Source organism: Balaenoptera borealis (genome assembly GCF_965194805.1).
Source record: "Balaenoptera borealis genome assembly, chromosome: 4".
Classification (NCBI taxonomy): Eukaryota; Metazoa; Chordata; class Mammalia; order Artiodactyla; family Balaenopteridae; genus Balaenoptera; species Balaenoptera borealis.
Genome location: NC_138861.1, coordinates 60,444,241 through 60,466,410, shown reverse-complemented (window position 1 = coordinate 60,466,410; position 22,170 = coordinate 60,444,241). Strand labels below are relative to the sequence as shown.

The 22,170-nt window shown below is 36.9% G+C and overlaps 1 protein-coding gene across 1 annotated transcript in view; it reads left to right on the top strand.

Annotated features, from left to right (window-relative positions):
• LOC309627871 (alpha-fetoprotein-like) overlaps positions 1–19,485 on the top strand; it is a 263,638-nt gene extending 244,153 nt beyond the window's left edge. Inside the window, exon 14 of the transcript XR_014244002.1 lies at positions 19,474–19,485. The gene's annotated coding sequence lies outside the window, so the exon portion shown is untranslated. The remainder of the gene's footprint in view (positions 1–19,473) is intronic.
• The last annotated feature ends 2,685 nt before the right edge of the window (positions 19,486–22,170 follow it).

Here is a 22,170-nt window from a genome sequence, read left to right as displayed (position 1 = left end):
CACTTTGGTGTGGGAAACAAAGCCTTTTTCTCCATCTATGAAATCCTATATTCCATACAATGTCTCATGACTTTAATGAGATTGAATAAAGGCTCATCTGTACTTATCATGAGAGTTTTATTAAACAAACATAAGAAGTCTGATTTTGCAGATATAAAAAATGACATCTAATCTGTATTATTTGAAGTACTTGTAATCCAAAGAAAACCTTCTTGAAAAGTATTTTTCAGTTTGATATATTTTTGCATAAAGTCTCTAGAAATTGGATGTAGTTGATTTTGTTAACTACTATAGTAAATCATTGGAAAATAAAAGATTAGAAATAGAGCAGTGCTTGACAATTTGTTTTAAATCACTAGAGAAACATTAAAAGCATACTACTTTTGCTTTTTGGATATACTTAATTTTAAACAATACATGTTGAGCCAAAACAAATAAAACTTTTGCTTCTGAATAGTATTTTAAGTTTAAGGGGGAAAAAGTCATAAATGATGACATGTTTTCATTTTTCTATGTTTTATATTTACAAAATTTTATTTTAATAATGATACACAGTCAAGAAGTACTTTAGGGGGCTTCCCTGGTGGCGCAGTGGTTGAGAATCTGCCTGCCAATGCAGGGGACACGGGTTCGAGCCCTGGTCTGGGAGGATCCCACATGCCGCGGAGCAACTAGGCCCTTGAGCCACAATTACTGAGCCTGCGCATCTGGAGAGGCCGCGATAATGAGAGGCCCCGCGCACCGCGATGAAGAGTGGCCCCCACTTGCCACAACTAGAGATAGCCCTCGCACAGAAACGAAGACCCAACACAGCTATAAATAAATAAAATAGTGTTTAAATAAATAAAAAAATAAAAATAAAAAAAAGCCAGCTTGTATATCACCTGCTCTTTAAAAAAAAAAAAAAAGTACTTTAGAAAAATTAGTCTTTATTTTCTTTTTTTTGCTTCCTGCCTGTATATCATGTCATTTATCTTTAAGACATGACAAGTTTAAGAACCCTTAAAAATTATTTTATTCAGATTATAGTTTTCAGAAGAGAGGGCTCTGTATTAGTCATCTTTGAAATTTTCATAGCATTTGTTAAGCCTCCCTTGTTGAAATGAAAATTTCAGATAGGCTTGATATCATCCAGGCCTCAGAAACAGCAAATGATGAAGCAAAGTGGTGGAAATTGCCCCACAGTTTATGGATGACTGAATGAATGAATCAACTAAGGATACTGCAGCACTCCCTGCCAAGAGTCTGTCTGTAAATCTGCTGAAATTCCAATCAGCGCAACAGATGGTCTGAACAACATTCATGGCTCCAAAAGGGTGTTGGCTTCTTCCCCATACTTAAGACCTGTAATTTTGAGGTGAAGATGACACAATTTCCTGTTTGGGACAAATCCTGGGAGTTGCCATAGTGATGTTCCATTTGAATAAGGATATGAAAAAGCAGAAAATCCAGATTATCTTACACACTGTAAAAAGCATCCTTTTAAACTATAGTTTTTGATGAGTTTTAACAAAGATATCGACCTATCTAGCCACTAATGATCTTGAGCACCTTTTCACGTGCTTATTGGCCAATTACATACTTTCTTCTATGAAGTACGTGTTCAAAAATTGTCCCTATTTATTACTAAATGGTTTGTCTTATTATTGAGCTGTATGAGTTGTTATATATTTCAATTATAAATCTTATCAGATACATGCATCACAAATGTTTTTTCCCTTTTTGTGACTTGACTTTTCATTTTCTTAGAAGTGTTTGAAAAGCAGAAGATTCAAATTTTGATGGGGTCAAATTGAGCAATTTTTTCAAAAGTACTTATTAGTACTTTTACAATCTTGTCTAAAAACCCTTTGCCTACCCCAAGGTCTGAAATTTTTTCTTCTGTGTTTTCTTCTAGAAATTCGATCATTTTAGTTTTTATGTTTATATGATATATGGTATATGATACACTTTACGTTAATTTTTGTGTTCGGTGTAAAGCAATGACCAAGATTCGTTTTATTCCATGTGTATATTCAGTTGTTCCAGCACCATTTATTGAAAAAACTGTATTTTCCCCATGGAATTACCTTGACACCTTTGTAGAAGATCAGTTGGCCATATATAGGTGTTCTAAAGGTTATTGATTAAGAACTCAGGCTCCGGAATTAGACTTTCTGAGTTTAAATCCTATCTCAACCCTACAGCATGGTGACCTTGAGTGAGCTTATTCTTCTTATTCCAGGCATAAATATGGGAAAGAGCTAAGGCCAAAAGGCCTTTAGTAATGTGACTTGCCCAAGGTTAGACATGTATGTTAGTGGCAGAGCTGAGACTTGAACCCAAATTATTTGACCTTCTGTTCATAACTCATTGAACTCTAGTACAATGACTTTCTTATTTTTTTCCAGCTTTATTGAGATATAATTGACATATAACTTTTAAGGTGTAAAGAGTGTTTATTTGATATACTTGTATATTGCAGAATGATCACCACCATAGCATTAGCTAACACCTCCATCCTGTCACATAATGACCATTTCTTTTTGTGGTGAGAAAATTTAAGATCTACACTCTTGGTAATTTTCAAGTGTATAGTACAGTATTATTAACTATAATTACCGTACTATACATTAGATCCCCAGAACTTATTCACCTTATAACTAGAAGTTTGTACCCTTTGACCAACATCTTCTCATTTCCCCCACCCCCAGCCCCTGATAACTACCACTCTATTCTCTGATTCTATGAGTTTGGCTTTTTGAGATTCCACATATAAATGATATCATACAATATTTGTATTTCTCTACCTGATTTATTTCACTTATCATAATGCCCTCAAGGTTTATCCACGTTGTTGTAAATGGCAGGATTTCCTTCTTTCTCATGGCTGAATTCCATTATATATGTGCCCCATCTTCTTTATTTATTCATCCCTTGACACTTAGGTTGTTTCCATATTTTGGCTATTGTGAATAATCCTGCAATGAGCATGGGAGGGCAGGTACCTCTTAGAGATCCTGTTTTCATTTCCTTTGGATATACACCCAGAAGTAGGATTGCTGGATAATATAGTAGTTCTATTTTTAATTTTTTGAGGAAACTCCAGTTTATATCCCTACCAACAGTGCAAAGAGAATTTCCTTTTCTCCAGACCCTTGCCAACACATTGTCTCTTGTATTTTTGGTGATAACCATATTAATATGTATAAGGTGATATTTCATTCTGGTTTTGATTTGCATTTCCCTGATGATTAATGATGTTGAGAACCTTTTCATGTACCTGTTGGTCATTTGTATGGCCATATGTCTTCTTTGGAAATATGTCTGTTCAGGTCCTTTGCCCATTTTTTAAAAGGATTGTTTTGTTGTTGTTGTTGAGTTGTATGAGTTCTTTATACATCTTGGATATTAACCCCTTATCAGATATATGATTTGAAAGTATTTTGTCCCATTCTGTAGGTTACTTTTTGGGTTGTGTTTGTTTGTTTGTTTGTTTTTGTTTTGCTGTGCAGGAACTTTTAAATTTGATGTAGTCTCACTTTTTTGTTTTTGCTTTTGTTGCTGGTGCTTTCAGCATCACACTAAAAAAAAAAAAATCATCGCCAAGACCAATGTCAAAGGGTTTTTCCCATATCTTTTCATATGTTGTGTTTCTGTTTTCATTTGATTCAAGATTTAGATTTTTCTTTTTATTTCTTCTTTGACCCATTGTTCAAAAATGTGTTGTTTCATAAGAGCACCTAAATACATGAGGCAAATATTAACAAACACAAAGGGAGAAACTGATGTAACAAAATTGATATAAGGGAACTTTAACATCTCATTTATATCGGTGGACAAAAAAAAAAAAAAAAAAGTGTTGTTTAACTTCCCCATACTTGTGAATTTTTCAGATTTCTTCCCGTTATTGAATTCTAGTTTCATACCACTGTGGTTGGAAAAGATACTTGGTATGATTTCAATCTTCTTAAAATTTCTAAGACTTGTTTTGTGACTTATCAATATGATCTATCTTGGAAGACATTCTGTGCGAGTTTGAAAAGAATGTGTATTCTCTTGCTGTTAGATAGAATGTTCTGTATATATCTGTTTGGCTCATTTGGTCGAAAGTATAATTCAAGTCTAATGTTTCTCTGTTGATTTTCTGTCTGGATGACTTATCCATTGTTAAAAGTGGGGTATTACAGTTCACAATATTATTGTATTGTTGTCTATTTCTCCCTTCAGATTTATTTGCTCAATATATTTAGGTGCTCTGATACTAGGTGCATATATATTTACAATTGTCATATCTTCTTGATGATATCTGCTTTGTCATTATATAATGAACTTCTTTGTCTCTTGTTACTATCTTTGGCTTAAAGCTTATTTTGTCTGATACAAGTATGGCTATTCCTGCTCTCTTTCGGCTTCCACTTGAATGGAATATCTTTTTCCATCCCCTTACTCTGAGCCTATGTGTGTCCTTAAAACTGATGTGAATTTTCTGAAAGCAGCGTGTAACTGAGTCTTGTTTTTTATCCATCTAGCCACGCTGTATCTTTTGACTGAAGAATTTAATTCATTTACATCTAGAGTAATTATTTATGGCTAAAACTTACTAATTTTATCTTATTAATTGCTTTCTGATTGTTTTGTAGGTTCCTTGTTCCTTTCTTCCTCTCTTTCTGCCCTCCTTTGTGAATTGATGATTTCCATAGTGGTATGTGCTTTGATTCCTTCTCTTTATCTTTATTTAATCCACTCTGTATCTTCTTTTATCTACTGTAGGGTTTTGCTTTATCATGAGGCTTACATAAAACATCTTATAAATAAGAATCTATTTTATGCTGATAACAACTGAGCTTCAATCACATACAGGGACCAGAGTAGGCAGCAGTAGTGCCTGGAGCCAGTGGTGTGCTGCAGGTGCCTGTGTAGTGATGGGGCGGTTGCAAACACACATGGAGTGGTGGAAGCCAGAGCACACAGCAAAGGCCCAGGCCAACTGTGGGTGCACTGGCAGAGGCAGGGGCCATGACTGTCAGTAAGCAGTACCATGGCTGCTGGGTCTCACCATGGGTGCATGGCAGTGAAGGCCAATGATGAGGGTCAAGCTAAGGGCATGCAGGTACACAGTTGGTGTGGTTAGCTGAAGGTGAGCACAGTGATGCAGGCCAGGGACAGAAGATAGGGCTTGATCCAGGTCCAAAAGCAGCTCAGGGACCCTAGCTGTTAACATGCTCTCACGTGGCTGTATGGTCTCTCCCCAGGCATGCACGTGGCAGTGGAATCTGATGATAGGAGTCAAGCCAGTGGTGTGCAAGTGCACAGCTGTAGGGGCCAGCCCTGAGTGCATGCACAGTAGTGGGAGTCAGTCATGGGGGTCTAGGCTGGTGTCTTCCACTCTCACAGATGCAGAGGACTGGGTTGACTGCCAGTGAGGTTTCTGGGCTCCAGTGGGGGCAGTGGGGAGAGAGCAGGAAGGGCCTGAGGTGGCTGGCATCAGTGAACACAAATACCTGTGGGGCAAAAGCTGGTAAAATCTACAGGGGGTTCCAAAGCAGTTCTGCTGGTCACTTGTTTTTTTTTCAACGGTGAATGATGCTGGCTTTGTCTGCAAAGCAGGTCACTGTGAACTATGATTGCTCCCTCTATGTGGATGCTACTGGTAGGCTCTGCTTTTCTTCCTGTTCCTAGCTATCTCTATATGTCTCAGCTTTACAGGTCTGGGTGGAGTAAAAACAAAGTGAGACCTTTGTGCAAGGTCCCAAAAGCTGGGAAGGTGGTTGCTCACTGTGCTCTTGCCTGGTGAGGGGAATTTCTCTAACTGGGGAGGTCCCTCTAGGCACTGAGCAATGCCAGCTTGAGAGATGGGGAAAAGCAGGCAAAACAAAGTGGTCTTCCTTCTTTTTGTGTGCATTATTCACAGATTTTTTTGTTCCACTGTGTTGCTGAAGGTTTTTTTTTCTTTTTTTGTTCTTTCTTTTTTAAATTTAATTTTATTTATTTTTTTATACAGCAGGTTCTTATTGGTTATCCATTTTATACATATTAGTGTATACATGTCAATCCCAGTCTCACAATTCATCACACCACCACCACCACCCCCACCACTTTCCCCCCTTGATGCCATACGTTTGTTCTCTGCATCTGTGTCTCAATTTCTGCCCTGCAAACTGGTTAATCTGTACCATTTTTCTAGGTTCCACATATATGCGTTTATATACGATATTTGTTTTTCTCTTTCTGACTTACTTCACTCTGTATGACAGTCTCTAGATCCATCCAAGTCTCTACAAATGACCCAGTTTTGTTCCTTTTCATGGCTGAGTAATATTCCATTGTATATATGTACCAAAACTTCTTTATCCATTCGTCTGTCGATGGGCATTTAGGTTGCTTCCATGACCTGGCTATTGTAAATAGTGCTGCAATGAACGTTGGGGTGCATGTGTTTTTTTTGAATTATGGATTTCTCTGGGCATATGCCCAGTAGTGGTATTGCTGGGTGATATGGTAATTCTATTTTTAGTTTTTAAAGGAACTTTCATACTCTTCTCCATAGTGGCTGTATCAATTTACATCCCCACCAACAGTGCAAGAGGGTTCCCTTTTCTCCACACCCTCTCCAACATTTGTTGTTTCTAGATTTTCTAATGATGCCATTCTAACCGGTGTGAGGTGATATCTCATTGTAGTTTTGATTTGCATTTCTCTAATAATTAGTGATGTTGAGCAGCTTTTCATGTGCTTCTTGGCCATCTGTATGTCTTCTTTGGAGAAATGTCTATTTAGGTCTTCTGCCCATTTTTGGATTGGGTTGTTTGTTTTTTTAATATTGAGCTGCATGAGCTGTTTTTATATTTTGGAGATTAATCCTTTGTCTGTTGATTCGTTTGCAAATATTTCTCCCATTCTGAGGGTTGTCTTTTCATCTTGTTTGTAGTTTCCTTTGCTGTGCAAAAACTTTTAAGTTTCATTAGGTCCCATTTGTTTATTTTTGTTTTTATTTCCATTACTCTAGGAGGTGGATCAAAAAAGATCTTGCTGTGATTTACGTCAAAAAGTGTTCTTCCTATGTTTTCCTCTAAGAGTTTTATAGTGTCTGGTCTTACATTTAGGTCTCTAATCCATTTTCAGTTTATTTTTGTGTATGGTGTTAGGGAGTGTTCTAATTTCATTCTTTTACATGTAGCTGTCCAGTTCTCCCAGCATCACTTATTGAAGAGACTGTCTTTTCTCCATTGTATATCCTTGCCTCCTTTGCCATAGATTAGTTGACTATATGTGCATTGGATTATCTCTGGGCTTTCTATCCTGTTCCATTGATCTATATTTCTGTTTTTGTGCCAGTACCATATTTTCTTGATTACTGTAGCTTTGTAGTATAGTCTGAAGTCTGGGAGCCTGATTCCTCCAGCTCCGTTTTTTTCCCTCAAGACTGCTTTGGCTATGCGGGGTCTTTTGTGTCTCCATACAAATTTTAAGATTTTTTGTTCTAGTTCTTTAAAAAATGCCATTGGTAATTTGATAGGGATTGCATTGAATCTGTAGATTGGTTTGGGTAGTATAGTCATTTTCACAGTATTGATTCTTCCAATCCAAGAACATGGTATATCTCTCCATCTGTTGGTATTATCTTTAATTTCTTTCATCAGTGTCTTATAGTTTCTGCATACAGGTGTTTTGTCTCCCTAGGTAGGTTTATTCCTAGGTATTTTATTTTTTTTTGTTGCAATGGTATATGGGAGTGTTTCCTTAATTTCTCTTTCAGATTTTTCGTCATTAGTGTATAGGAATGAAAGAGATTTCTGTGCATTAATTTTGTATCCTGCAACTTTCCCAAATTCATTGATTAGCTCTAGTAGTTTTCTGGTAGCATCTTTAGGATTCTCTATGTAGAGTATCATGTCATCTGCAAACAGTGACAGTTTTACTTATTCTTTTTCAATTTGGATTCCTTTTATTTCTTTTTATTCTCTGATTGCCATGGCTAGGACTTCCAAAACTCTGTTGAATAATAGTGGTGAGAGTGGACATCCTTGTCTCGTTCCTGATCTTAGAGGAAATGCTTTCAGTTTTTCACCATTGAGAATGATGTTTGCTGTGGGTTTGTTGTATATGGCCTTTATTATGTTGAGGTAGGTTCCCTCTATGCCCACTTTCTGGAGAGTTTTTATCAGAAATGGGTGTTGAATTTTGTCAAAAGCTTTTTCTGCATCTATTGAGATGATCATATGGTTTTTATTCTTCAATTTGTTAATGTGGTGTGTCACATTGATTGATTTGCGTATATTGAAGAATCCTTGCATCCCTGGGATAAATCCCACTTGATCATGGTGTATGATCCTTTTAATGTGTTGTCGGATTCTGTTTGCTAATATTTTGTTGAGGATTTTTGCATCTATCTTCATCAGTGATATTGGTCTGTAATTTTCTTTTTTTGTAGTATCTTTGTCTCCTTTTGGTATCAGGGTGATGGTGGCCTCACAAAATGTGTTTGGGAGTGTTCCTTCCTCTGCAATTTTTTGGAAGAGTTTGAGAGGATGGGTGTTAGCTCTTCTCTAAATGTTTGATGGAATTCACCTGTGAATAGAATTCATCTGGTCCTGGACTTTTGTTTTTTGGAAGATTTTTAATCACAGTTTCTATTTCATTACTTGTGATTGTTCTGTTCATGTTTTCTATTTCTTCCTGGTTCAGTCTTGGAAGGTTATACCTTTCTAAGAATTTGTCCATTTTTTCCAGGTTGTCCATTTTATTGGCATAGAGTTACTTGTCGTAGTCTCTTAGGATGCTTTGTATTTCTGCAGTGTCTGTTGTAACTATCCTTTTCCGTCTCTAATTTTAATGATTTGAGTCCTCTCCCTCTTTTCTTGATGAGTCTAGCTAATGGTCTATCAATTTTATTTATCTTCTCAAAGAAGCAGCTTTTAGTTTTATTGATCTTTGTTCTTTTTTTTCTTTGTTTCTATTTCATTTATTTCTGCTCTGATCTTTATATTTCTTTCCTTCTGGTAACTCTGGGTTTTGTTTGTTCTTCTTTCTCTAGTTCTTTTCGGTGTAAGGTTAGACTTTATTTGAGGTGTTTGTTGTTTCTTGAGGTAGTATTGTACTGCTATAAACTTCCCTCTTAGAACTGCTTTTGCTGCATCCCATAGGTTTTGGATCGTCGTGTTTTCATTGTCATTTGTCTCTAGGTATTTTTTGATTTCTTCTTTGATTTCTTCAGTGATCTCTTGGTTATTTAGTAACGTATTGTTTAGCCTCCATGTGTTTGAGTTTTTTACGTTTTGTCCCTGTAATTGATTTCTAATCTCATAGCGTTGTCATTAGAAATGATGCTTGATATGATTTCAATTTTCTTAAATTTACTGAGGCTTGATTTGTGACCGAAGATGTGATCAATCCTGGAGAATGTCCTGTGCACACTTGAGAAGAAAGTGTAACCTGCTGTTTTTGGCTGGAATGTCCTATAAATATCAATTAAATCTATCTGGTCTATTGTGCCATTTAAAGCTTGTGTTTCCTTATTAATTTTCTGTTTGGATGATTTGTCCATTGGTGTAAGTGAGGTGTTAGTCCCCACTATTATTGTGTTACTGTCGATTTCCTCTTTTATAGCTGTTAGCAGTTGCCTTATGTATTGAGGTGCTCCTATGTTGGGTGCATATATATTTATAATTGTTATATCTTCTTCTTGGATTGATCCCTTGATCATTATGTAGTGTCCTTCCTTGTCTCTTGTAACATTCTTTATTTTAAAATCTATTTTATCTTATATGAGTATTGCTACTCCAGCTTTCTTTTGATTTCCATTTGCATGGAATATCTTTTTCCATCCCCTCACTTTCAGTCTGTATGTGTCCCTAGGTCTGAAGTGGGTCTCTTGTAGACAGCATATATATGGGTCTTGTTTTTGTATCCATTCAGCAAGCCTGTGTCTTTTGGTTGGAGCATTTAATCCATTCACGTTTAAGGTAGTTATCGATATGTATGTTCCTATTAGCATTTTCTTAATTATTTTGGGTTTGTTTTTATAGGTCCTTTTTTTCCCTTGTGTTTCCCACTTAGAGAAGTTCCTTTAGCATTTGTTGTAGGGCTGGTTTAGTGGTGCTGAATTCTCTTAGCTTTTGCTTGTCTTTAAAGCTTTTGATTTCTCTGTCAAATCTGAATGAGTAGAGTAATCTTGGTTGTACGTTCTTCCCTTTCGTCACTTTAAATATGTCATGCCACTCCCTTCTGGCCTGTAGAGTTTCTGCTGAGAAATCAGCTGTTAACCTTATGAGAGTTCCTTTGTATGTTATTTGTCGTTTTCCCCTTGCTGCTTTCAATTGTTTTTCTTCGTCTTTAATTTTTACCTATTTTATTAGTATGTGTCTTGGTGTGTTTCTCCTTGGGTTTATCCTGTATGGGACTCTCTGTGCTTCCTGGACTTGGGTGGCTATATCCTTTCCCATGTTAGGGACGTTTTCGGCTATAATCTCTTCAAATATTTTCTCAGGTCCTTTCTCTCTCTCTTCTTCTTCTGGGACCCCTATAATGTGAATGTTGTTGGGTTTAATGGTGTCCCTGAGGTCTCTTAGGCTGTCTTCATTTCTTTTCATTCTTTTTTCTTTATTCTGTTCTCTGCAGCGAATTCCACCATTCTGTCTTCCAGGTCACTTATCCGTTCTTCTGCCTCAGTTATTCTGCTATTGATTCCTTCTAGTGTAGTTTTCATTTCAGTTATTGCATTGTTCATCTTTGTGTGTTTGTTCTTTAATTCTTCTAGGTCTTTGTTAAACATTTCTTGCGTCTTCTCGATCTTTGCCTCCATTCTTTTTCCAAGGTCCAGGATCTTCTTCACTATCATTATTCTGAATCCTTTTTCTGGAAGGTTGCCTATCTCCAATTCATTTAGCTGTTTTTCTGGGATTTTATCTTGTTCCTTCATCTCGTACATAGCCCTCTGCCTTTTCATCTTGTCTATCTTTCTGTAAATGTGGTTTTTGTTCCACAGGCTGCAGGATTGCAGTTTTTCTTGCTTCTGCTGTCTGCCCTCTGGTGGATTGGGCTATCTCTGAAGTTTCTTAAATAGACTCCAGAGTTCCCCCAGAGCTGTGTTTGTTTGTGAATAGCTTCCTAATTGTTAATTTTTGTGGGGGGATGGAGGCTGGGGTCTCCTATGCTGCCTTTTTGGTGATGTCACTCCTACATTGACTTTTAAAAAAAAGGCATGACTCTTTTGAATTCTTTCTATAACTTAGGGAAAATATTCACACTTAATCTAATAGCTTAAGATAATCAGCTCAAATTAGATTCAGATGATCAAGTATTCAGAACAAATAAATGAAATTGTTATTTTAGAAGTAGTAGGGCCTTCAAATACTTTGAATAAACTAGTCCCTCTCTGACTCTGGGATTGTAAGCTTCTAAATCAATGCAGAGAGATTGGAGTATCAAAAGTCATTCCAGAGAATTTCACAGAAAATGAAGAAACTGAGAGACGCTTTCCTGCTAGGATTATCTCTTCTTTTTTTTTCCGGAATTTTCAGTTTGAATTTGCAAAAGACTTCTTTCTATGAAATCAGAATGCTGCGTTGTCATATTCTCTCTGATAATAAATTTCACAAAGCCTGTGTTGTGAATGGGTATAATGGGAAATGAAATTGTACTACAAGTAAATTTGGTCTGGCAAAGCACGTAAGAGGCCACAGCATAAAATTTGTTTCATTTGAAGTATCTGCTTCTGTTTGAAATATATGAGTCCAAAAATTTAAACATCAGTCCAGAGCATTTTGAAAACTTTCCTCTTTCAAACATAAAGTATTATATAAGGAAAACATGCCTCACTTAGAATAAAACACAGGACCTCTCTGGCCAGAGGTTAGGAATGAAAATTTGAAGAGGTGGTTATCTGATTCTAAGTGCCTGACTCTGTCTTCCTGAGTTTCCCTTATTGGGTCCTTCTCGTGGTGACTCCCACCATTATTGTCATACTGGTTCTATCAGTTCATGGAGCTCCCTGTCTATACATGGACAAACCCCTTGCTTTGGGTTTTCCTTAATATAATTGAGACTTAATGACACATTTTTGAAAGTTATCAAATAAAAAGAAGAGAAAAAATACACCTAGGAAACAATGTTCTGGAAACATTTTAGTTCACAAAGTCTTATATACATCTGTAGACACCTTGCTTGAATCTCTTACTTTCTAAGTTAGGTCTATCTCTAGGTGAAGGCTAGGTATTGCCTGTGACCCAAACTCGACAAGTTCCTTCTGGGGCATTTTGACCTTTCACTGTTAAACCAAAGAGATAGATTTCCAGTGAGTAGTTCCCACAATTATTTCCCACTCATTTACAGTTCTCTGAGAAATGGGTGGACACAACAGGTACCAATAGAGATTGGAGCTTTACACAGACACACTTCATACAGCAACTGAATGATCATTATTACAGCAACAACATAAGTCCAAAACTCCACATGATAGATAGCCATAATCATGAAGCTTAATCATTTATTCAGTTCCACTTTATGCCAGGCAATATGCTAGGTGCTTTACCTGCTGAATTCTATTTAAGGCAAGAATTACATAATTTTTAAAGCATTAATTCTTAAATACTTAATAAGGTCTTATTTTACCTACAAAGAGTTTTCACTCAGTTTTTAGAACAAAAATGTTAAAAAAAATTTTTTGTGTGTGGCATAGTATACATAAAATAAAATTTACCAATTTAAACATTTTTAAGGGTAAAGTTCAGTGGCATTAGTAAATTCACACTGTTGTGCAACTATCACCACTATCCCTCTCCAGAACTTTTTTATCTTCCCAAACTGAAACTTTGTACCAATTAAACAGTAATTCCCCATTTCCCCTAGTCTCTGGCAACCACCATTTTACTTCCTGTCTCTCTGAACTTGATTAATCTAGATACCTAATATAAGTGAAATCATATAATCTTTGTCCTTTTGTGACTGCCTTATTTCACTTAGCATAACGTCTTCAAGGTTCACCCATGCTGTAGCATGTGTTAGCATGCTACAGCAGCACGTAGCATGCTTCACCACCCTAAAACATCTCCTGTATTTCACCTACTGAAATCACTCACGTCCCCCACAGAAAACCCCTGGCAACCACTGATCTTTTCTTTCTGCTTTTTTTTTCTTTCCAGAATGTCACACAAATAGAATAATACAGTGTTATTTCAGACTGACTTCTTTCACTTAGCAACATGCACGTAAAATTCATCCATCTCTTTTCATGGCTCAATAGTCATTCCTTTCTATTGCTGAATAGTATTCTATCGAATGGATTCACCGGTTTATTTACACATTCGCCTATTAAAAGCATCTTGGTTGCTTCCATTTCTGGCAGGTATAGATAAAGCTGCTATAAACATTCTTGTGTAGGTTTTTCTGTAGACATAGGTTTTCAAATCAGTTGGGTGAATACCTCAAAGTATGATGGCTGGATAATATGGTAAGACTATGTTCAGCATTGTAAGAAACTACCAAACTGTATTCCAAAATGCTGTACCATTTTGCATTCCCACCAGCAATAAATGAGAGTTCCTCTTGTTCCATATCCTTGCCAGCATTTTGGGTTTTAGCCATTCTAATAGGGTGTATAGTGGTGTTCATTGTTGTTTTAATTTGCAATTCCCTAATGACAAATTATGATGAGCATCTTTTCATAGGGTTATTTGCCATCTCTATATCTTTTATAGTAGAATGTCTGTTCAGATTTTTTGTCCACTTTTTCAATTGGGTTACTTGTTTTCTTACAGATGAGTTTTAAGAGTTCTTAGTATATTTGGGATATAAGTCTTATAGAAGTCTCATAATTACTCTTTAATTAATTCAAATTCAGAAAGAATATATTGGGCAACTACAATTTAAGAATTCCTGGTGCAAGATTTTTAGAAGACAGAGGTGAAATATAGTTCTTTTTCATAAGGAACTTATAGTAAAGAGGACATGAGAGGAATAAGAGAAAATAAAAACAGCTCTTTAAGGGAGAATATACAACCACCACATAATGATGTAGCCAAAAAATTATATTAGAGCTCACAGGAAAACAAGAGGGTGAAAGGGAGTTTGATAATGTAGCATTAAAGAAAGACAGAGCTGCTAAGACAGTGGAATAAAAAATAATTGTTTTGAAGGTGGTAGTGATAGGAAAAAATAACGGTTAAATAATCCTACTTCAGAGCTGAGAGAAGAGAAAGAAGTCTATTGCAATCAGAAAATAGTAGGACTTTATGATTTAAATGGTTCCCTGCTTTTCTATGTGAATGACAAATAAATGTGTCATTTGGAAAGTAAAAGCATAAATTAATCAAAATAATTATGCAGTCAAATTTAATTAAGTATAATGATGCTGGTATACCTATGAGTAGAACAGGAAACTTATTAAGGCACAAAGCAATATAGTTGAAGTTTCAAAGCATCTAACCCAAAGTGGGCTAGGTTTCCTCTCAGCACAGGCACTGCAAGTTTTCTAAGAGCAGGATTGTTACAATTTTAGGTTCTGACTGGAAAGTACCTTTTTTCCCCCTCGAATTCCCCCATCTACTCTCTTATGCCTAAAATTCTTTTGTGGGGATAACTGTCCTTTATTCTTCATTAGACACTTGGATTAAAATACCAAAAACAATATCTCTGTCACCCAACCAGACATAAACTTTTATAGAAAGATGTGTCTGACTGAGATCAGACCTCTTTTTTTCAGAGGAAAAATATTTTGATAATGGGAAAGTGCTAGAAAGAAAATGGAGAGATTTGGAGAAGATAGTTGAAGAGGAAGACAAAGTCCCCTCCTTTACAGCTTGATGGTAAACATCCTTGACTGTTAACTTCTGTGGCCACTACTTTGGTTTCATTGTAATGTCCCACGGTTTCACCCTAAGAAGATATGGCCAGTTATCAGTTGCCCTATATAGTGTCAAAGGCAAAGTCATCAGCATTTCAAACGGCAAACATACTTTACCCATTCATTACCCTGTGTGAAACAAGAAGTAAGCAGATAGAATACACAGGTGTGGCTTTGCATTATATTTTATACTGACTGAACTTACAGGAAATAGTTTCCTTAAGTAATGATGCCTTCTTTTAGGGTAATTCCCAGAATAGAGTTCTGGGAAATATTGTTCTTGGAGAAGCCATTTAATTTTCTCTCTGATTCCACAATAGGGACAAACAATTGATATTTCTCTAAGTTCATTTCCAGTGCTTTTGGCTGTCTCACTCTTCCATACATTCCATTGTCATTAAGGTAGAGAATTTTGTTTTTATAGTAACCTAGAAGGAAGAGGAAATCTCCTATGGAAATACCTAAACATTTTTATGTACCGCTTATTCATCTGTGTTTTTAAAGAAAACACCAAACAGTATATTTTCTTTGAAGTCAAGACAGTTTTGTTGCATGATCAAGATAACAAAATGACTATGAAAAACTGTGGAAAATGATGAGGTGTGAGCCAGACAGTAGGAAAAGATCTTTGTGCCCCAGGATGCCAGACTTGCTATAGAAACTCCCATTTCTGTGTGTTCCTTTATTTATTTCCCACTTTAGAGTTTTCTCTTCTTTAAAAAAAACCATAGGATTATATTTTAAAACAAACAGATATATGTATATCTGCACAATTTCAGGGCCATTCCTCTGCAAACTCCTGTAGTATGACTATCAATTTGATACACAGAAAAGTCAGTTCTGCATTTACCATATCACAAAGAGGCAGTAAAGATCTTTATTAGAACTCCCAGCCCCAAATATATTTAATCTCACATTAGGTATGGCTATGCCCCTAATATATCTTTTGTGTTTTTGAGAATGGATTGAGAATAGAGGTTGTGGTGATGGTTTTTGTTTATGCTGATGGTTACCATAATGGCCACAATAACACATAGGGTCCCATCTCTGCTGTTGAATTCTTAGAAGCCCTTGAGGAAATTCCCAACTTCATAAGAAACTTAGGCATGGTTTCAGGAAGAATAGAAAGTACACTATAGTATACACCAACAGAGTGAGAAAACTCATTTTTCAACTAGAAAGAACCAGGCTCCAAAGCTTCTAAGCCATTGAATAACACACGTAAAAGGCATGGACTGATGTTATCTACGAATGCGACAGAGAGTTATCCTGGTTATGCAACTTACAAATGACTGGGGCTTCCACCCATTCACCTGGTATTGATTCATTACACTTTCATTCTGGAAGAGTCTGGGAAGCAGATGACAAATTAAGGGGTATAACTCATTAGCATAAATTGGTTTGTCAGGTAGCCCCCAAAGGGCACCTGAGCCATCTTCTTAAATTATGTGTTATGGGTTTAAAGCCTTTAGCAATACCCCAGTAACAGGTCACTGCAGCGGGCTAGGTTTACAGTTTGAGTCAACCTCCTAAGAGGGTTCAGCTCCTAGTCTTTCCCATATCAGCTGGTCCACTGCTCAGCTGTGTTTTCAATTTGGTTAGGCCAACTATATGGAAACTGATAATGTACTACTCCCTCTCTAACTTCTCCTGTCCTGTGGCTCACAGATTCCTCCCTTCCTAGCAGAAAAGAGATGCCTCCTGAGAGGCTGAGAAAGCATCATGGAGGAAGTGACATTTAAACTGAATCTTAAGGGGTAAGTAGGAGTTTGTGATGTGAGTATATTGATGATAGAAGAGATCAACAGAGCCATGAGAGAACGTAGTACATTTTATGAACTGTAAAAAAAATCTGGTGTGGCTGGAGTATAATGGACTTAACAGGGACAGTGGAGAAAACTAGAAGAGATTCAGATTATGAGGGACTTGGTGTGCTAAGCTGTGGTTTTCAACCATTTTTTAAGTGATAGATGATGTTCATATGTATAAGACACACTCATGGATATAAGGAAAGTTATCTATAAGCCCTAGTACTTTGCCTATACATTCTTCTAGTTCTCTTACAGTTAAGGTAGTATGTTAGGATGCAAATGAGTGAGTTTTTTTAAAAATAAAATTATCATCTTGAGATCAATTTTTTAATTGAAAAATAAAAATGCAAAAAAAAAGAGAGAGAAAACTGTAGATATTTTATTGGTAACAAATTACTTTGCCACATCTTACCACTGATCACGATTCACAGCCTGCTCTAATGGTAGGGTAGAAAACTGTTTAATCTTGTGGGTTTCAATACAGGTTTTAAACAGAGAGTAAGGTGATCACATTTAATTCTTTAAATTTAACTGGTGACAGTGGTCAGCTGTACTCAAGGGAGGAGAGGTTGACTGCAAGAAAATCGCGTAGAAAACTGTTGAAATATTTGGAGAGGGATGATGGAATCCTGAATGGCGGTGGTAGTGGAACTATACAGGAGAGGAAATTTGAAAAACATATGTTGGCCCCTGTTTCTTTTGAGAGGTCAATAGAAAATAAATGAGAGGGACTAAAAGGAGGTATTTTGGGGCCCTTTTAAGGCTATTGGTAATGTTAGCCATAGCAATTTTAATAAATATGGAAGCCATATTGTCATAAAATTAGGAGCAAATGAAAGAGAAATTAATAGAGAAAAAAAGCTGTTGAGAAACCTGGTTATAAGGGAAGGAGCAAGATTAGCTGGTAACCTAAAGGAGTTGTAGGGTCAAGAGGCAAACGTTTTAGTAAAGACGGAAAACTTTGAACAGGTTTATGTGTGAAAAAGGAAAGAGTAAATAAACTGGAGAAATAAGATAACTGATGAAGTAAAGTCCCAGAGAAGTTAAGAAAGAACAGGATCCAAGCTAATAATCACCCACACGGATGGTATCTCGGACACCAAAGCCCTGCTCTGACAGGAAATAAAGTAAGGGTAGGGGCTGGCATAGCTAGATATAGAGATGAGTGAACAACGGTTAACTTTATGGTCTCTTGAGGTAGAAATGAAGATCATTTGCTGAAAATGAGAGGGAAGGTTCACGGCAGGTGGGGTGCTTAATGGTTGCTAATGCCTTTAGTTCACTTTCCTTCTGGTTCCCAGACCTTGATTTCCCTCTGAGAAACCACCTCACCTCCCCATTCTCAGTCCACTTTACGAAAATTGAATCCGCTCTAGGCACGTGACTCAGGTCTGGTCAATCAGAATATCACATTCCCCCACACAAAATGATTGGCTCAGGGGCAGATTTGAACCTTAATGGAACAAAAAGGGAAACTCTGCTAGGAAATACACTGGATGAATTTAGGAGGACAGAGGGACTGACATCACCCGCCACCAACTTGCAACTACATGGAACCCAAGAAGGGAGCCAACACCAGGAGGATGGGGCCAAGAAACCAGGCTAGGTGACTGACAGTGGTTGAGTCCTGGGTTCAGCTAGACTTGAAACTAATTCTCAACGGAAATATTCAGTTAAATAGCCAATTAGTTCCCTTTTCTCGGGAGCCTAGTTTGGTTGAGTTTTCTGACACTTGAAACAGAAAAATTACAACTGACAGAGTCAGAAAGGTTGGAAACAGTGATTATAGGAGTGAGTAAAAGAGCTGCCAAGGGGAAGAAAAAAGTAGTCCCAAGCAGAAATAGGGCACCCATTCATTAGGTCTGATATCATCTCTAAATTTTCCATAAATTTCCAGAATTAAAAAAGTGAAGATCTTCACTGCAGTTCTCAGAAAGTCTTGAGTTTCTAAATCTCCTCTCAAGAAACAATGCAACTACAGCAATATCTGATTTCCTGAGCTTACCATTAATCTTGTAAATGAAGGTGTTTCACTGTTTATTTAAACATCATCAAAAATAAATAAACATTATGGAAAGCTTTGTGGTTTTCACTTATGAGATCGAGCCCACAGAATCTGCATTGGCGGAGTTAGTTATGGCCGTGCTATAAAGTGTGATGGTACAAGCTTACCCTGCTCCCAATATAAATTCCCACATCTGTCTTCTTTCCTTCCTCCTTCCCACAAATATGCTTTGATTGCTTAGATAAGGGCTAGCCATTTGATCAAGGACTACGGATAAAATGAAATGCAAGCAGACACAGTCCGTTGCCCTCATGGGACTTACAGTTTAGTAAAAGAGTCAGTCAGTAAGCTAGTAATAACACACGAAAATATTGCAACAGTAAAAGTATTATAAGCAGAATACATCTTCTTCTGAGTGCACACAGAAACAAAAGTTTATTAGATAATAGTTATCCTTACTATGGGCTACCCACTCTGACATTTTAAATAATATTCTATTCTATTTCCTTTCTTAAAAAAAATGCTGGTCATAACTACCTAAATTTATTTCATAACCTACTACCATGGGGGGATTTGGCTTAGTCAGAAAAGTCAGAGAAGTCTTCCCTAAGGAAATGATGATTGAGCTGAGGTCAAATGATGAGTAACAGTTAGGTTAAAGAAGGGAGAAAAGAGTCATCAGAGGATACAGCAAGTGCAAAACCTGGGGACAAGAGGAGGTAGATGTATCCTTGGGACTGAGGAAAGCCAGAGTTTGGTTGCAATGCAGTGAGCAAGGGGGTGGGAGGTCGGGTACTGGTGCCTCATGACATGGAGAGATAGGTGGTCAACACCAGGCAGGATCTTTCAGGCCATGCTAAGGATTGTTGCCTTTGAGAACAAAAAGATGGCACTGAAGACTTTTATTCTTTGAAAAGACTGTGTGAGCTAATTGTGCAGAAATAGGGGTAAGGATGGATATAGGTAGAACACTTAGGGTAAGGGAAAAACCACAGCTTGGATTTGAGTAGATGGCAATTTATATGGAGAGAAGTATCTTAACATTAAAAATTAATTCCTAGTATAACATAAACAGACACTTATAGTACTAATTCTCAAACACATGTCAGTTTCTACATAATCAATCACTTAGGGAAGCTGATTGACAATGTAGATTCCTGTGTTCTACTCACAAAGATTTTGATTTGATAAGTTTGTGGTAGAGCTCTGATATGTGTATATATTTTAAAGTCCCATGGAAATTCTGATGTACAACTAAGATATAGAACTATTAAGGGAATGCTTCTCTTCTTTATTCTACACTCGCTTCCATGAGCGACCTAATCTAATTCTTTAACTGTAAATGCTATCCTTGTGATAATCACTCCCAAATTTATATAAGTTAAGCCAAACCTCTTTGCTGAACTATGTACTACTATATGCAACTGTTTAATACTTTATATCTTTACTTGGGTGATCTAATAGGAATTTCTAACATTAACAAGACCAATATAAAATTTTAAATCCCAAACCATTCCCCATTCAATCTTCTCCTTGAGTTTCCTTATCTCTGTGATGTTAACTTCATGCTTCCACTTGCTCAAGCTAATCTCACAGCCATCCTTAATACATCATGTATTTCATGCCACACAACCAATTCACTAGCAAGTCCTGTCAGCTCTACCTTTCAAAGGCACCCCCAACCCAACGACTTCTCACCAGCTTCAAGGCTCCCACTGCAAATGAAAGCGTCATTATCTCGTACCTGAACTGTTGTAAAATCCTTTGCACTGGTCTCTTTTCATCGTTGTTTGCCTCCCTATGTTCTATTTCACACAGTGCATGGTAAACCTTGAAAAAGAGAGGTCATTTCACTCTTCTGATCAAAAATCTTCCAAATGGCTTTATAATTCACTTAGAGGAAATTCAAAGTTCTCTTCATACCCTACAAGGCACAAACCCTTCAACCTACCACCTCTAACTGCTTTTTACTAATAACACTCAGCCACATTTGTCCTTAAATATACCACACAAACTCCTATCTTGGGATCTCTGCACCTGAGATTCTCTCTGCCTGAAATACTACTTTTCCTAGAACCTGTAAAGTTTGTCCATCACTTCTTTCAGTGCCTTGCTCAAATACAATTATGTTAGAGTCCTTCTTATATCACTCTATATAATACATATAATATATATACACACATATTATGTATGTATATATATGCACATATGTGTATATATATTTTCTATATATATGTAATTTGTCAACTATGTGTATATATGTCTATATATGTACATCTATATATGTGTGTCTATATATATACTATATATATATATATATATATATATATATACACATATATATATATGTATATAAAATTTGTCAACTGTCACTCCCAACAGAATGACTGTTCCTTGAGAGGGAAACTTTGGTTTCTTGCTGTATCTTCAGTGATGGGAGAATTTCTTGGTAGAAGCTCAATAAATATTTGAGGAATGAATGAATGGCATAGAAAAGGAAAATATGGTGAGACAGACATGGAGAAATGGATGGGGATGGGTGGCAAGAGCATGAAAGGTTCACAGTGGCATCTCTGACACACCTGCCTGCCATTGGCAATGGTCAAATCCCATCCTCCTTGGCAGGTACAGTTGTGCATATGCAAACAGAACCTTAGAAGAGGCAAGGAAGACTATCAGGCAGTGTTACCTGTATTGACTCTGCTGTCAGAAAGCCTGATTTTGAACTCCAGTTCCACCACATTCCTGTGGGACTTTAGTCAAGTCAGTCAACCTCTCCAAACCCTTATATATTTACCCAAAAAATGGACTAAATGAGTTTGTTTGGAAGAGGATTAAATGAAGATAATTCATAAAATGCACTTGGCACAAAGTAGTTATCAAATATTAACTGTTGTTTATTATCATATGGTAACATGGGGCTAGTTAGTGGTAGGATAATGAAAGAAAGAGAAAATAAGAGGATCAAAAGAGCCAAGACATTGGGCTTACTCTGCAGCAAATATTTAGATAACTAAGCTCTTTCTCCCCTTTTAAAATGCTTATTGAGAGTAAGAGGTAAATAGAACACCAATAGTCACAATCTTTCTAGTGTTGACCTAGTTAGACCTTTAGATTTCATGAATAGAGGTAAGGCATAGTCAGGTCAAATGTCAGATGAAAAGAGGAAGGTAGTTGAGAAAAGCAAAAAACTGATTCAGCAGAAGATTTAGTGTGTCATGTTACACCACATCCTGTTATTTTTGTAGGCTCTTAACCAGTATCATGTGTCCCAGCAGCATAAGGTTAAGACTAATTTTTAAAAAAAATAAACTTATTTATTTATTTATTTTTGGCTGTGTTGGGTCTCCGTTTCTGTGTGAGGGCTTTCTCCAGTTGCGGCAAGCGGGGGCCACTCTTCATCGCGGTGTGCGGGCCTCTCACTATCGCGGCCTCTCTTGTTGCGGAGCACAGGCTCCAGATGCGCAGGCTCAGTAATTGTGGCTCACGGGCCTAGCAGCTCTGCGGCATGTGGGATCTTCCCAGACCAGGGC